Genomic DNA, 16,990 nt, shown 5'->3' on the forward strand with positions numbered 1-16,990 from the left:
GTACAGCAGCCATCAATGCAAATCGGGGCGTCACGCCGTGCTCCAAAAAGAAAGAGACGAGGGTCAAATATACAAGAAGAAGAAGAGTTTGTTGAGGATGAGTCAGAAGAAGATGAGGAAATGGAAGCAGCGATAGATGCTGACGACGATGAGGACACAGATGCGGATGAATCAGGGGAGGAGGACAAGGATGAGGATGACAATGAAGAAGATTCAGAGGAGGAGGAGGACAAGGAAGAAGATAGTGAGGCAGAGGAGGAGGAATAAGAAGGTGAGGCCAAAGAGGGGGACGGGGACAAAGGGGCAGCAGTTGATGGCAGTGAGAGGGGAGAAGACAAAGCCGCAGCAGCTAATGGCAGTGAGAGGGAAGAAGACGACGATGAAGAAGACGAGGATGGTTATGGTGATGATAAAGAGGGATCCAATGGAGGCAGCGACAGCAGCGATGATGATGATGACAACGCCCCTAGTTCTTGTGGTATAGGCGGCAACACATCCAGGAGGACTAGCACTTCTGCTACCCCTGCCAGCAGCAGCAATTCATTGAGTAGCAGGAGCACACTACAGATGTTGATTGACAAAACTTGCTAGAAAGACAAGGATTTGCCAAAGTCAAAGAAAAATGACAAAGCATAGTCTAAGGGCAGCATTGATATGTTCAAGCTCTGCAACTTGAAGCCAGCTTTGCAACCACCTTTCCTGTGCCAGATTTCAGCGACAAAGATATGTGTGAGAAGATCAACTTTGCCATTGACAAGAGCCTGTTCTTATCAAGTGATGCTGAAAAGAATCAAATTGACATGGAGGAAGCAGGAAAGGGTCTTGACTGGGTTCATTCAGAGGAAAAATACAAGGAATATTTGAAGCAGCTCCCAGACCTAAGCTCCAGCAAGAGCAAGGCAGCATCCATGGCAAACCCTCATGTGGTCCAGAAGCGTAAAGCAGTTTCAATGAAGAAGAATCTGCAGTTGCCTCAAACCAAGGAGAAGATGGTGAGTGCAGATGTTGAAGTAAATATGGTCAAGGAAGCTTTGCTTCAAACTGATATGCCAACTGTAGTGAGCAGAGAGCCAACCACCATCACAGAAGTTCAACAGATCAAGGGGAAGACTCCCCTTTCAACAGTCCCACCAAAACCACCTAAGCAGAAGATTGTCAAGTTTGCCAGGGGCACAAAGGGGGAACGTGCCACAAAAGGTTTGGGGTTCAAAGACGAGAGAGAACTGCGAGCTCAGACTGGAAAGATGCAGGGGTGCCAAGTTCTGATAGGTTGCTGCCAACTCAGACTGGAAAGATGCCAACTACAGTTACCAGGGTGCCAACTGATGTGTCAGTTAGCAGCGTGGTCACAGTCAAAACCACCACAGCTGGCCAGGAAGGCACCACTGCAACTACAATCCCCAAGGTGCCTACTCATAGAGATGCTTCAATGCCAAACAGAAAAGGAGGTGATCCAACTACCAAAGTGTCGTCCCCAAGAGGTAGCACACAGCAGCCAAGCAAGCCTGCATCACCAAGAGCTGACTTTCAGCAACCATTAACACAAGAGGAGGTGTTCAACATTATAAGTAGGTGCAAGCCTCCAAGCCCGTCAACTACAACACTATTGCGAACCAAGTCAGTGAACGATGCACCCGTGTTTGTGCCGCAAGGAGATGCACTGGTCCTTGAACTCTTACGAAGATCAAAGTCTTATCATGGTGACGGGTTCTGTGATGCACCATCTTTTGACCTCGGCATAGATTGTGATGCTCCAGCACCTGCTCTAGCAGCAGAAACAGTGGAAGCCGGTGTGATTTGCATTGATGAGTGTGAGTTGGACCCAGCAGCTGTGAATGAAGGATGTGCTGCTGCTGATGCTGGCAAGGCAATAGCTCAAGAGCTAGATGTTGGATCACCAGAGAATTGCCACACCCCGATATGCGCAGAACCAGAAGCTGGCACGAGCAGTTCTTCGGGACCACCTATTGCACGAAGACAGAGGAGGGTAATAAGGCCCGCGGCATCTCAAAGGTCTCCATTCATTGACTACAACAAGAAGGCTTTCGGCTCCAATGAGGCAGTGAACAAGCTTTATGCTGCCCTCTTGTATTGGGTCAGACATCACAAAGGAGAAAATGATCCCCACAGCCTACATACATATCTTTTTCAGTTGCACAGGACCAGCCACTTAGGTGCACAGAAAGCATAGCATGTTGCATAGAACAGGGATTTTAGTTGCACACTGTTCTGTTTTCAATTTCATGCACATTTTTTTGCTGATGTGACCCTTCGAGCTTACTTGTCTTTTTATTGCTTTCAAAAAAAATCAAGCCCTGAGATAATCAGGTATGGTGGTTTCTACATTTCTTTAAAGGAGTTAGTTGATTCGATGAAGCCGGTTCAATGGTTGTCAAAAATTGTTATTGAGACTGGAATCTTACACATCATGGATAACTTACCAGAAGGGTCAAAGAAGGTTGTTATGCCAGTGAGGTTTTCTGTAAGTTTTTCCAAAACCTTCTTTCACCATCATCTTTGTTCCGTAGCACTTTTTCGTTGACCATTTGAGGGAGGCCTTTCATCTACTAAGGAGTTTGAGCCATGCTTTTTATAATCTCTACAGATGAATTTACAGTAAGGGATCCACAACGTGAATGAGATAAACAAGAAGTTTGATTACAGGAACCGTCTCGACAAGAAAGACTTGGTGAGTGCTGTGCCCACATGATCCATCTCTTTTAGTTGGCACCCACAACATGTTCAGTTGCACATGACACATCTGATAGTTGGCAGATACTTGTTGCAACCTGTTTTTAACTTGACCAAGTCTTTCTGTCTTTTCTTAGCTACAGCCTGTTTTTGTGTCTGAAATCATTCACGCTTTGCAGGTCATGCTGCCAGTGCTCGAGTGCGCTGATGTTATCGCTAAGGAGGGAGGGAGCCATTATTGGGTCTTCAATGTCAATTTGAGGGACGGACGCTTCGATGTTCTTGACTCAAACAGGACGCTGGACAACATTGAGCTGATGACCACCGCCTCTACCATCGCAGGGGCAGTACGCCAGCTATGGAGGAAGCATTACCCAAAGTTCAGCATCGAGCACTTCTAGATTATTAACATTGACGTACCGAAGCAGCTCGGCAAGTAAGACAATAAGCATGGCATTCTTTCTGAATTTCATACCATCATTTTTGTAGTTTTTAAATTTTTCTACATGTGCAATCTTTAGTTTTTTTAAGACACAGTACTAGTCTGCAATCTGTTTATCATTTTTATGAGTTTCTAATGGATTATCTAGCCAGTTGCAGAGTGGCACATAAGTAGTTGCACACTGGCACGTAAGCAGTTGCACAGTGGCACATAAGCAGTTGCACAGTAGAACACAAGCAGTTGCACAGTAGGACACAAGCAGTTGCACAGCAGGACATAAGCATTTGCACAGAGTGCATTATCTTTATTGGTTTTAATTTTATGTGATAATTTTTTTTGCACATCGCAGTAATGAGTGTGAGCTGTTCGCACTGCTTAACGCCATCGAGTGAAACGGTAGCCAACTGCCCAACTACGAACCCAAGGAAGTACTCAACATCAGGAAGAAGCTGGCATATCATTGGGTCACCAGCGTGCACAACACCGCCCCATGGAGGAAATTGCTGAGATACGACAAGGAGTAGGTCAGTACTTTTTTTCTTTTTTCTGCTCCATGGAGGAAGTTGCTGGTTTGCACAATTTTTTAAGCAAATTTTGTAGTTGCACACTACTAGTAATTCCATTTGCAACTCAATATCATCACTTTTGTTGATACATTAGGAGCACTGGACATACAATTGTTCAACAACTAAATATTTAATCAGTTGCCAACAAAGGCACAAATAGCAACTTTTTTTACACAGTGCATGAACTAATTCAAGGAGCATAAATTAGATAAAGAGGAATCATAGATGCTGAATGTATCCACTTGGTCCCAACATTGCTAAAAAAACATCATTCTTTTCCTTTTTTGTCCCAAAGTTACAAACGAGGAAACAGAATCACAGGAGCCTGAGTGGACACACACCAGCAGTGTGCTTTGTAGATTGGCAATGGCTGCATTTGTTTTTCTTCTTTGGGTGTAGCTCCAGCACCGATTTGTACCGTCGACTCTTTGCCTTACCCTTTGTAGTAGACCTTAGAGGATCCCTGGGCACAAAATCATCAAAAGCTGTAGGACCATCATGATCACCTGTGTAATAATCATATAAAAAGTTTAGGCCTCTTTTGGTTCATAGGATAGGATTATCATAGGAATAGGAATCTTGTAGGAAATGAGATGACATGTATCTCAAATCCTATGAGGAATAGGAAACAAGAAGTCATTTGGTTGACATCAAAGGAATTTTTCCATTGAGTCTAGGCTCTTTTTTATTTTCTTATGAAATGTGGAGGATAGGAACCAATCCTATGTAGGAATAGGAATCCATTCCTATGAACCAAAGGGCTCTAAAGGAAAAAATCCTATAAAAATCCTATCCTCTAGAATTCCTATGAAATTCCTCTAAACCAAAGGAGGCCTTAGTATTTTTTTGTTGTGCAACCAACACTAATGTTCTGTGCAACCACACATCTCATGTTGTGCAACTAACTAGTTGCTGTGTGCAAGTTAAGTTGAAAAAAACACATGTAGTAGCACGGCCCGTCATGGTACTTGGATTGTAATCGCCTATGGGCAGAACATGAAAAACAAGTTAGATTTTTAGCTTGATCCTCAAACTAACACAGCGCACGCAACTAGGCAACATGTTCTGTGCAACTGGGCACTATGATATGTGCAACTAAAGTCACACACACCCTAGTTTTGTTTGGAGTCGGGGAAGGTACTTACCTGGGTGATGAGCCCCCTGAGTGCTTCCTGTAGGTCCATTGGGAGTAGCACGCAGGACACTGCTAGTTGGGCCAGGCGGGGGAGGAGGTCTTTGAGGGTTGGCATCACCTATAGGCAGAACAGGACAAACAAGTTAGTTGTGTTTATCTTTGATGCTTGAACTAACACAGCGTGTGCAACTAGGTAGCATGTTCGGTGCAACTGAGCACCATGATGTGTGCAACTGGAGTTACAAACCTAATTTGATGGGGAGTTGGGGCAGGTAATTACCTGGACGATGAGCCCCTGAGTGCTGCCTGTAGGTCCATTGGGAGGAGCACGCGAGGAAGGAGGTGGCGGAGGATGCCGTGTACAACCAGGAGGGGGAGGAGGTCCTTGAGGGTTGACATCACCTATATCCAGAACATGAAAAACAAGTTAGTTGTGTTATCTTGATGCTTGAACTAACACAGCGTGCGCAACTAGGCAGCCTGTTCTGTGCAACTGGCTACCATGGTGTGTGCAACTGGGCACAATGATGTGTGCAACTGAAGTTACACACCTAGTTAGATCAGGAGTTCGGGCAGGTAATTACCTAGATGATGAGCCCCCTGATTGCTGCCTGGAGGTGGAGGAGGTCCTCGAGGGTTTCCATCATCTGATGGCCCCGTGGCAGCAGTCGGTTTTTTCTTTTTCTTGGACTTGTTCAGGTGGCCGATCTCGGTACGTGCTGCGCGCATATGCTTGTATACAATAGCTTGTGCTGGATCAAAACCACTCGCAAACTTTGCTAGTTTCCGAAAATCGTATATCATGTTCCTCTCCCTTATCTTCTTCTCTGATTGAGGAGGCATTTCATCCGGTTGCTCATAACCAGTACCTGGCGCACTAGGTATAGCAGTAGGTGTCCACCGCCTTAGCAGGTACCTTCCCGGTATGACATCAACTCCAATATGGGTGAACACCTTGAGGATGTGGCAACAGAGGATGCCGTCCTTGTCCATTTTATAGCACTCGCACAAATAGGAACCCTCCTCCACCCTTGCCTACACCAAGTAGTTTCGAGAATCATATTTGGCAACAAATTCCTGGTTCGGCCTGAGCTCAAATATATCAGCACCAACTTGGAATGCATTATAATGTCCAATCAGCTCAAACTCTTCTCTGAACTTGCGGTAAAGGTACCTAGTATAGGTTTTGTAAGCTTGCTTCTCTATTGGGAAGTTGGACCACAACTCAATCTCAAGGTGTTCTGTCCTGTAATCATTGCAGCCTTCCTTTGGCAAGGATGTGGTTCTGGATTTTTTTCATATTGCTTGACGAAGTTCAGCATTGAGTTGTGTGGGTTCACATATCTTCTCAGAACGGCGTTGAACCCCTCACTACGCTGTGTAGACTGTAGGAACAGAAAGAACATGTGTTTGAAGTAGCACAGCACCCAAGTTGACCTGTATTCATACAACTTCTCAAAGTGCTGTGTGTCATAGCCTCGTACTCATCATTAACCCAGCCCAATTCTGCTCAAACTCGTCTATAGTGAAGCCGAAGTCAACACACTTGTTGAAATCATCAGAGAGTCCTGGATTCCGGCACAGCAGCCAACCAACTTTTTCCTGAGCCTTTTTCATGATGTGCCATCGACAACAGCGGTGCATAGTGGTTGGAAAGATGCTCTGTATTGACTGCCTCATTGCACCATCCTGATCGGTGATGAAGTTGTCAGGAGGTTTGCCATCCATAGCCTCTAGGAATGCTCCAAAGACCCAATCAAAGCTCGATGCCAACTCCTGCCTCACAAATGCGCAACCCAGCATGAAAGATTGGCCATGTCGGTTTATTCCTATGAAGGGCGTGAACGGCATATTGTACATGTTGGTCATGTAGGTGGTGTCAAACGATATGCAATCGTGGTACGCCTCCGCATAAGCTTTTCGAGCTAAGCCATCCACCCAAAATATGTTGACAACTTTGTCCTCTTCATCATATTTCACCTTATAGAAGAAGTCTGGATCGGTTTTTTGTATATCCTTGAAGTGCGCAATTGTCTCAATCAGATCACCCTCCTTTGTGTCATCTCTACGGAAACTTGTACAAAGATTTGTTATTGCCTTTGGTCCGAACGGCACCATCATCTCAGATCCATAGAACTCTGCCATTACATGCATCATTCGTCCTACATAATACAAAAATAAACAGTATATCCTTTTTTTAGTTGCACGAGTGCGCACATCCAGCTGCACAGTAATAGGACATGTGTTGGCACAGAAGATAATCGCAGGAAATGGACACCTAGCTGCACCTTTTTAAAAACACTTTGCACTTTTTGCATACATGACATTGTGTAGTTGCACAGTAAAGACAATCTAGTTGCACAACAAGCACCAAAAGTAATATACAAACAGCATGGGAAGTTGGACAACAGTTGCACAGTTAAGCCATTTCAGTTGCACAATAGTACCATAACAGTTGCACACTGGACTGCCTAGAGGGAAACTTAATTCTTTAAGGGATATAGAAAAACACCACACATGTAGTCAAGTTGCAGTTATACAAGATGCGCAGAAACTCCTTTTCATCAGGTGAGATGCCTTGGTGGGATCTCAAGTATTTGGACAATGAAGGTTTGTTCACGAGCAGATGATTGTGGTCACGAACAAAGTGTGTCACCTCCCATCGCCCATCTATCAGCTTCACCAACTTTTTTGCCTTGCACTGAGTCTGCTTTATTGTCTCACGTTTGCGCTTCTTCTTCTTCTTACTAGTACCAGCCTCCTCTTCAGCAAATATTGGAGGTTCTTCTTCCATCTACTCATCACTTCAACAGATTTTGGATCTGGAATAGGTTCCAAGATAGGAGGAGCCTCAGCTCCTCCATCATCAGCTTTGGGCTTCTTGAACTTGTTGCAGCAAAAATGTTGTTTTATCAATTCATTGGTGCGGGGTGTCCGTCTAGAGGTGTTCATCTTGATAGAGAAACCCATCCGTAGTGCATACCTGTTGTAGTGATCCTTAGCAATTTGAAGGCTGTCAAACCTCATGCCAACATAGGGTTCCATAGGTTGAGAACCAGCCTCATCCTCTCCTTCTTCTCCTTGCACAGCTCTGTCAACAGCCCCATGTAACGCCCTCGATGCGGCTATATCTCCCACGTGTCGAAGCACGACTTAGAGGCATAACCGCATTGAAAGCAATGCCGCAAGTGAGGTAATCTTCGCAAACAACCCATGTAATACAATAGGGGAAAAGAGACATAGTTGGCTTACAATCGCCACTTCACACAAATACGTGAATACAGCATTACAACATCCAAATACAATCAAGGTCCGACTACGGAACCAAAATAAAAGAAGAACCCCAAATGCGACAAGGTCCCCGATCGACCCCAACTGGGCTCCACTACTGATCAACGAGAACGAAACAACACAAAGGACAAGATCTTCATCGAGCTCCTCCTTGAGCTTGGTTGCGTCATCTGCACGGTTCAACGGCACCTGCAAGCTGGTTTTGGAAGTATCTATGAGCCACGGGGACTCAGCAATCCCGCACCCTCGCGATCAAGACTATTTAAGCTTATGGGTAAGGTAAAGGTATGAGGTGGAGCTGCAGCAAGCGACTAGCATATATGGTGGCTAACATATGCAAAAGAGAGCGAGAAGAGAAGGCAAAGCACGGTCGAGAAACTATGATCAAGAAGTGATCCTATAACAACCTACGTCAAGCATAACTCCAACACCGTGTTCACTTCCCGGACCCCGCCGAGAAGAGACCATCACGGTTACACACGCGGTTAATGCATTTTAATTAAGGTCAACTTCAGGTTTTCTACAACCGGGCGTTAACAAATTCCCATCTGCCCATAACCGCGGGCACGGCTTTCGAAAGTTCAAATCCCTGCAAGGGTGTCCCAACTTAGCCCATCACAAGCTCTCACGGTCAACGAAGGATATTCCTTCTAGCGGGAAGACCCGACCAGACTCGGAATCCCGGTTACAAGACATTTCGACAATGGTAAAACAAGTCCAGCAAGACCGCCCGATGCGCTGACATCCTGATAGGAGCTGCACATATCTCGTTCTCAGGGCAACACCGGATGAACACTACATACAGCTAAAACCAGCCCTCAAGTTTCCCCGAGGTGGCGCCGCAAGTGGCTCTAGTTTGGACCAACACTTAGACAAGCACTGGCCCGGGGGGGTTAAAATAAAGATGACCCTCAGGATGCGTGACTCCCAAGGGAAAAGGCTAGGTGGCGAATGGTAAAACCAAGGTTGGGCCTTGCTGGAGGAGTTTTATTCAAGGCGAACTGTCAAGGGGTTCCCATTATAACCCAACCGCATAAGGAACGCAAAATCCGGGAACATAACACCGATATGACGGAAACTAGGGCGGCAAGAGTGGAACAAAACACCAGGCATAAGGCCGAGCCTTCCACCCTTTACCAAGTATATAGATGCATTAATTAAATAAGAGATATTGTGATATCCAACAAGTAAACATGTTCCAACAAGGAACAACATCTCCATGTTCCAACAAGGAACAAACTTCAATCTTCACCTGCAACTAACAACGCTATAAGAGGGGCTGAGCAAAGCGGTAACATAGCCAAACAATGGTTTGCTAGGACAAGGTGGGTTAGAGCCTTGGTTCAACAATATGGGTGGCATGATAAGTAAGTGGTAGGTATCGCAGCATAGGCATAGCAAAAGAGCGAGCAGCTAGCAAGCAAAGATAGAAGTGATTTCGAGGGTATGATCATCTTGCCTGAAATCCCGCAAGGAAGAAGAACGGGTCCATGAAGAAGACAAACGGACGTAGACGAACGGGTCCTCAAAAACGCGACGTTATCGGAACCAACCCGAAGAAGCAAACACCGGAAAGAAGCACACAACATAGTAAACAACCAACACATGAACATGATATGATATGCGGGATGCGGTATGTGATGCATATGCATGATTTGACAAGAGACGAATGAACCTGGCCTCGACTTGGAAATCCAAGTGTTCCACTGGAAAGGTGATATGAAATCGCTTGAAAACGATATAAAGATCACCGGAATCGGAGTTACGGTTTGGAAATGGCAAGCAATTCAAATATGGCACCGGTCTGCGATATACAGGAAGTAGCCATCTAAATGCAACAAGATGAACATGCTACAGCACCCAAACATGGCAACAAAATACATGGCAAGGATCCATTCATGATGCTTAACAAAAGATGAACACTGATCTACGGCCAATTCATCCATTAACAGGTTCAAACAAGCATGGAAAAAATGCAAACGGTAAACAGATCTCAGACTTAGTGAAATTAACACTTGTCTGGAATTTCAGATCAGGTAGCACAATTTGGAGCATGAAAGCTATATGATACAGGGCCTGAACATGGCAAAGTAAAGCATGGCATGGAGCTACTCAAAGAGCTTAACAAAAGTCCCTTAGTGACCTTGAGCCAAAAGGGATCAGAAAATACAATTGCAAGCATGTGAACATGGCAAAAACATAATCAGACTCTCAGACTTAGTGAAAAAACTGGAACATGCAAATCAGATATCAAGTAGGCATGTTTACGAGCTCGATGCACTCACTACAGAGCATGTCATGACAATCTAAGCATACACCCATCAAGAATACACATTAAAAAAGCTAGACATGGCAAGAACAATAACATAGCATGCACGGATCAATTACAACATCCTCGGCAAAATCGCTAACAAGTAGACAATCTGCCCAGATTCACGAAATGACAAAAGTAGAGCTCGATTGACTCAAGCTAGGGTGCTCTATAATTGCAAAAAAGACATGGATGGATAGAGCACTACAAGATTAACAAAACATCCTTACTGATCATCCTCAAAAGATGCACGGATCACTAGGAAACAACATGAACATATGGCATATTGATATAAACAGATCAAGGACTTAGTGGAATTGCTAAGTCCCTGAAATCAGCATTAACGAATGCACCACTTTGCAAGCTTGTGCTGGTCACCACACACATCACAAAAATACATGGGTTGCACCTATGGAAAGATGGCAAAGCATATAACAAAACTCATGAAGAGCTCAGTGGGCATATCATGCACACATTAATCATGGCAAAAATGACAAATATCTAATTGGAGCAGCAGATCAGACAATCATCTCAAATAGCACTCTTCCAACAGCATTTCGGGCATCAAGATGAATTCAAATGAAAATGATGCAATGAGATGAAATGATGTACTCTCTGAGACGAACATTTTGATATGCTACACGCATGAATCGGAGCTACGGATGCAAAGTTACGGCATGATGAACATGGCCATATGAATCTGGGAATTTCGGGGACTTTGTGGAATTTATACCTCCGCGAAAAGTCAAGCGGGACGGAGAGAAGCGGGACGGCACGGATCCAGATCGCGGGGGGCGTGTTTGGTTCACCGGACCGGTGGATCTCATCCAACCGGCCGGATTCGACGACGGGGCGACGAGAAGGCGCTGGAATGGCGGGGCGGCGTCGCCGGCGATGGCCGAAGGTCGACTCCGGCGAGGAGGTCCTCCGGCGCGGCCGCAGGCTGCGGGTGGCGCGGGGCGCCGTGGAGGCGGCAGCGAGGGAGCTCCCGGCCGGAGCTGGCAGGCCGGAGAAGGGTCGTAGGCCGGGGCGGCATACGGCGGCGCGGAGGTCCGGCGATGGCCGGAGACGAGGTCCGACGAAGGTGGCGGCCACGGGCGAGGAGCCGGGCAGCGGGACTCCCAGGCGCGGGCGGCGAACGGATCTGGCCCGGGGCGGCTCGGGCGGGCCGGCCGCGGGCTCCGCAGGCCCGGCCGCGCGAGAGGAGAGAGAGAGGGCGGCGGGAGGCGAGGTGGCGGCGTCCGGTTGGTTGGCGGCGGGGGCGGGGTGAAGTGGCACGACGCCACTGGCCGGAGCGAGGTGGAGGGCGTACATGTCCGGCGGCGGGGATTTTTGTCCGGTGACGCGAGGTAGGGGAAGGCTAGGGTTAGACCGCAAATTTCGGAGGGGATCACTTATTTATAGGTAGAGGGAGCTAGGAGAGTCCAAATGAGGTGCGGTTTTCGGCCACGCGATCATGATCGAACCACCGAGATGATGGAGAGGGTTTTGGTGGGTTTTGGGCCAAAATGGAGGGGTGTTGGGCTGCAACACACACGAGGCCTTCTCGGTCCTTCGGTTAACCGTTGGAGTATCAAACGAAGTCCAAATGGTACGAAACTTGACAGGCGGTCTACCGGTAGTAAACCAAGGCCGCTTGGCAAGTCTCGGTCCAATCCGGAAATGTTTAACCCCCACACATGAAAAGAAGGTAGAAATGACCACCGGAGGAGATAGGAGCGCCGGAATGCAAAACGGACAACGGGGAAAATGCTCGGATGCATGAGACGAACATGTATGCAAATGAAATGCACATGATGACATGATATGAGATGCATGACACGCAAGCAATGACAACGCAACAACATCGAAAAACTGGACGACACCTGGCACATCGGTCTCGGGGCGTTACACCCCAGCTCCTAGCTCAGTCCTGGTTGGACCAGGAACATTTGCCTCGGTTCCCGTGTCATTTAGAGTATGGCTCTCTGACTGCAAAGACACCACTACAGGGGCACCACGGGCTGATGACTGGCCTGCCACATTGTCATGGCCCATAGGGTTACCATCATGACTTGCCTGCGTGTAGTAAATAGATCGACCATTTTCTATCCATTTTCCTTGTTGTATGCTGGGTTGCTGCTGATCCGTATCATGAGGAAGCTCATTGAGATCAGGAGGCAACTCATTGAGATCAAGCATTTTTTTTCCTTTTTTTGGATGCTGCCACACACTCCCTGCACATATAAAAAAGTAGAGAATTGATGTCATCTGTTGGTAACCACATAAAAGAGTGTTTCAAACAACCTAAAAACTTGGCAAATAGGCAGTTGCACACCATTTTGTGACAATCTTAGTTCCAAAAGCAACATGACTGTAGCATAATCTTTTGTTATAACAGTTATGATTTTTTTTGTTTGCACAGAGTTGCTATGTTAGTTGCATAGTTTGCAGTAAATAGCTGGCAAGAGGATGACTTCTTTTTACTACAGAGTTTTCTGACTTTTTCCCTTTGTTTTGTTGCAATGATCTGTAGGTTTTCTGTGTTGGCAAGGAGCTGTTTTTAGATTTTTCTGCACATAATTTGATGTTACATTTGAGACGGAAAATCCAAGTGAAAGAAGAAAGAAGAATTGGAGGACAGATTATAGTTATATATTTTCATCGTCGTTATGTTTTTATTTCTGCTATATTGAACCTTTTTTTACGCTATAGCTTTGCAATACGTGTGGGACCATAATATATGTGTGGGACAAGATTATATGCGTGAATATATTAATATGGTTTGTGGCTTCATTAGCCATGGACCAAAGTTCTTGTGTTTTTGCTGTCGCACTACAGATTTCTGGTTTTTGCTAGAATAGACGTCTCAATTGCCAGGATGCATTTTTCCACTTGGCCAGCATACATATTTCAGTTGGACATTCAATGTTTCTTAGTTGGCTTGAATAGATATCTCAGTTGGTCAGGTTGCATTTATTTTCAGTTTTTGGCCAACATGCATCTTTAGTTGGACAGTTAATGTATTCAGTTGGCTAGAATAGATGTCTCAGTTGGCCAGGATATATTTTCTCAGTTTTTGGCCAACATGCATGTTTAGTTGGCCAAAAAACATGTTTTTATTTGCACATATACTACAGTTTTTCTAAAGTGTTCACTCACAAACATCCAGTACACGTGGGGTACAATGCATGTTTTAGTTTTGGCTATGATGCATGCCGAGTTGCCAGAATATAGGTTCAGTTGGCTGGGATGCATGTTCAGTTGCACATTTATGATTTTTTTCGTTGCACATATCTATTGGACAGTCAATTTGTTCATTTGCAAATAATAACTACAAGTTGGTAGAATGCATGTTCAGTTTTTGGCTACAATGCTTTGTTTAGTTGGCTTTTAATCATGTTTTAATTGGCGAGAGAACTTGTTTTTAGTTGGCTTGTTTAACACATCCATGTGGTAGAAACTTGTTTAGCATGCATCAAGTAGTTTTTGGCTTGTTTAACACATCCAGCAGTAACATCAAGTAGGCTGGTGTGATGTGCGAGATTCACCTCTTTTTTGAAGCTGCTTCTCCATGGATTTGTCCTAGATCCATGGAGAAGGGGGTTTACATATGCCTACATATATGCAGTAGAAGAAAGGGGGAAGTGAAGAGGGGCAGATGGGGCTTACCTACTTGATGTTACTGCCTGGTATGGCTCTGACCACCCTGTCCTTAGATCTTCTTTTGAAGCAGCTCCTTCTACTTTGGGGCTCCCATGACGGCTGTGTAGGAGGAGGAAGAAGGGTTGGGGGCGATTCTGTTTGGATCTCCTTCTGGCGTGCAGAACAAGAAGGCAGCATGGGGGAGGGGTTGAGGCGTGAGGGCGAACGGGCGTGGGTGCGAGCTGGGGACAGCTGGCCACGTGGGGGCGGTTTTGCGCTTCTGTTGGTGGCCGCTCGATCAGTCTGTTTTGGTGGCCGGTCGATCGGTCGGGGTTGGTGGCCTTCTGTAATGCCCTCGATGCGGCTATATCTCCTACGTGTCGAAGCACGACTTAGAGGCATAACTGCATTGAAAGCAATGTCGCAAGTAAGGTAATCTTCACAACAACCCATGTAAATATATAAAAGGGGAATGGATACATAGTTGGCTTACACTCGCCACGTCACACCAATACATGAATAACATTACAATCATCCAATACACTCATGGTCCGACTATGGTACCAAAATAAAAGATCAACCCCCACATGCGACAAAGTCCCCGATCGCCCCAACTGGGCACCACTACTGATCATCTGGGAAAGACACATAGTAACGGCGAGAGTCTTCATCGAACTCCCACTTGAGCTCAAGCGCATCGTCTGGAACGGTATCATCGGTCCCTGCATCTGGTTTTGGAAGTAAACTGTGAGTCACGGGGACTCAGCAATCTCGCATCCTCGCGATCAAGACTATTTAAGCTTATAGGTAAGGCAAGGTAATATGTGGAGCTGCAGCAAGCGACTAGCATATATGGTGGCTATCCTGTTCGCAAAAGAGAGCGAGAAGAGAAAGGCAAAGCACGGACGAATAACTATGATCAAGAAGAGATCCTAGAACAACCTACGTCAAACATTACTCCAACACCGTGTTCACTTCCCGGACTCCGCCGAGAAGAGACCATCACGGTTACACACGCGGTTGATTCATTTTAATTAAGTTAAGTTTCATGTTATCTACAACCGGACATTAACAAATTCCCATCTGCCCATAACCGTGGGCACGGCTTTCGAAAGTTCAAATCCCTACAGGGGAGTCCCAACTTAGCCCATCACAAGATCTCACGGTCAACGAAGGATATTCCTTCTCGCGAGACATTCTGATCAGACTCGGCATCCCGGTTTTACGAGACATCCTCGACAATGGTAAAACAAGTCCAGCAACACCGCCGGAATATGCCGACAAATTCCGATAGGAGCTGCACATATCTCGTTCTCAGGGCACACTCAGATGAACACTACGTACAACTAAAACCAACCCTCAAGTTTCCTGAGGTGGCGCTGCAAGTGGCTCTGTTTGGACCAACACTCAGAGGAGCACTGGCCCGGGGGGTTTAAATAAGATGACCCTTGGCTCCGGAAACCCAAGGGAAAAAGAGGCTAGGTGGAAAATGGTAAACCAAGGTTGGGCATTGCTGGAGGAGTTTTATTCAAGGCGACCTGTCAAGGGGTTCCCATTATAACCCAACCGCGTAAGGAACGCAAAATCCAGGAACATAACACCGATATGACGGAAACTAGGGCGGCTAGAGTGGAACAAAACACTAGGCAAAAGGCCGAGCCTTCCACCCTTTACCAAGTATATAGATGCATTAAGATAACAAGATAATATAGTGATATCCCAATAATAAACAATGTTCCAATAAGGAACGATCTCCAATCTTCACCTGCAACTAGCAACGCTATAAGAGGGGCTGAGCAAAGCGGTAACATAGCCAATCAACGGTTTGCTAGGACATGGTGGGTTAGAGGTTTGACATGGAAATTTGGGAGGCATGATAAGCAAGTGGTAGGTATCATAGAATAGGCATAGCAAAAGAGCGAGCATCTAGCAAGCAAAGATAGAAGTGATTTCGAGGGTATGATCATCTTGCCTGCAAAGTTGTCAGAGTTGACTTGATCCTCGTAAGCAAACTCAACGGGCTCCTCGTTAGCGCACTCGTCTCCCGGCTCTACCCAAACAAGACAAACAAGCAAAAGGAACACAATCAACCCCGTGCAATGCTCAAACAAACATGATGCAAACATGGTATGCTATGCGGGATGCGGTATGTGATGCATATGCAAGATTTGACAAGGAATGATTGAACCTGGCCTCAACTTGTAAATCCAAGAGTGCCACTGGAAAGGTGAGGTGATTTCGGTTGAAATCGATATAAAGATCACCGGAATCGGATGCACAGTTTGGAAATGGCAAGCAAAACAAATATGGCACCGGTCTGCGATAATCAGCAAGTAGCCATCTAAAAGCATCAAGATAATTATGCTACAGCACTCAAACATGACAAAAAAATACATGGCAGGGATCCACTCATGATGCTTGACAAAAGATGAACACTGATCTACGGCCAATTCATCCATTAACAGGTTCAAACAAGCATGGCAAAAGTGCAAATGATAACAGGTTTCAGACTTTGTGAAATTAACACAAGTCTGGAATTTAACATCAGGTAGCACACTTTAGAGCATGAAAACTATATGCTACAGGAACTTAACATGGCAAAGCAAGGCATGGCATGAAGCTACTCAAAGCACTTAACAAAAGTCCCTTAATGACCTTGAGCCAAAAAGGATCAGAAAATACAATTGCAAGCATGTGAACATGGCAAAAACATAATTAGATTACAGACTTCGTGAAAAACTGGAGCATGCAAATCAGTTAACGAGTAGGCATGTTCACGAGCTCGATGCACTCACTATAGAGCATGGCATGACAAACTAAGCATACACCCATCAAGAATACATGTACTAAAAGCTATACATGGCAAGAACAACAACATAGCATGCACGGATCAATAGTAACATCCTCGGCAAAATCGCTAACAAGTCAAC

The 16,990-nt window shown here is 45.7% G+C and overlaps 1 pseudogene; it reads right to left on the bottom strand.

Annotated features, from left to right (window-relative positions):
- Positions 1–4,014: 4,014 nt before the first annotated feature.
- LOC125519412 (uncharacterized) lies at positions 4,015–12,787 on the bottom strand (annotated as a pseudogene).
- Between the last annotated feature and the right edge of the window lie 4,203 nt (positions 12,788–16,990).

The sequence above is a fragment of the Triticum urartu genome, chromosome 4A (assembly GCF_056163025.1).
Source record: "Triticum urartu cultivar PI428250 chromosome 4A, HENAU_Tu73, whole genome shotgun sequence".
Classification (NCBI taxonomy): domain Eukaryota; kingdom Viridiplantae; phylum Streptophyta; class Magnoliopsida; order Poales; family Poaceae; genus Triticum; species Triticum urartu.